At 45.2% G+C, this 702-nt stretch overlaps 1 pseudogene; it reads right to left on the bottom strand.

The window, feature by feature from the left end:
* Positions 1-325: 325 nt before the first annotated feature.
* LOC126476569 (5S ribosomal RNA) lies at positions 326-443 on the bottom strand (annotated as a pseudogene).
* Between the last annotated feature and the right edge of the window lie 259 nt (positions 444-702).

Below are 702 nucleotides of genomic sequence, written 5' to 3'. Positions count from 1 at the left end.
AGACGAAGTGCTTTTTAAGGAATACACACGGCTGAAGGCCTTAGTTACAAAATTTTACATAAAAACTCGGCTGAAAGCCACACACTGGAGATAGAAGAACTGAGGGCTTAAGGCCTGGATAACAAGAATTTCAGACACTCACTTCGTCTTCAGGCCACGAGTGGCCTACCTCCCGAGTCATCCTCAGTGGAGGATGCGGATAGGAGGGGCGTGGGGTCAGCACACCGCTCTCACACTCGTAATGATGGTATTCTTGATCGAACCGCTACTATTCGGCCGAGTAGCTCCTCAAATGGCATCACGAGGTTGAGTGCACCCCGAAAAATGGCAACACCACATGGCGGCCTGGATGGTCACCCATCCAAGTGCCGACCACGCCCGACAGCGCTTAACTTCGGTGACCTCACGGGTACCGGTGTATCCACTGCGGTAAGGCTGTTGCCTACACGAATTTCAGACAGAGAAGAAAATATTAAAAGGTTTTAAACAAGTGACTTTTCAAATTTTAATTTAAGTTGGCTGAAGGCCTTATCTTAAAATATTTCACGTAAAGTTCGGCTGAAGGCCGCATACTGAACATAGAACAACTCAAGGCTTAAGGCCTGGATAATAATAAGGGTTTCCAATGGGCAAAATCCCCTTTCTTTTTTTAAAAAAAATTACTTTAAGCAAGAATACTCAAAGTTGTAATTTATGACAGCT

The sequence above is a fragment of the Schistocerca serialis genome, chromosome 4, assembly GCF_023864345.2.
Source record: "Schistocerca serialis cubense isolate TAMUIC-IGC-003099 chromosome 4, iqSchSeri2.2, whole genome shotgun sequence".
NCBI lineage: Eukaryota > Metazoa > Arthropoda > Insecta > Orthoptera > Acrididae > Schistocerca > Schistocerca serialis.
This window is presented reverse-complemented; position numbering and strand designations above follow the sequence as displayed.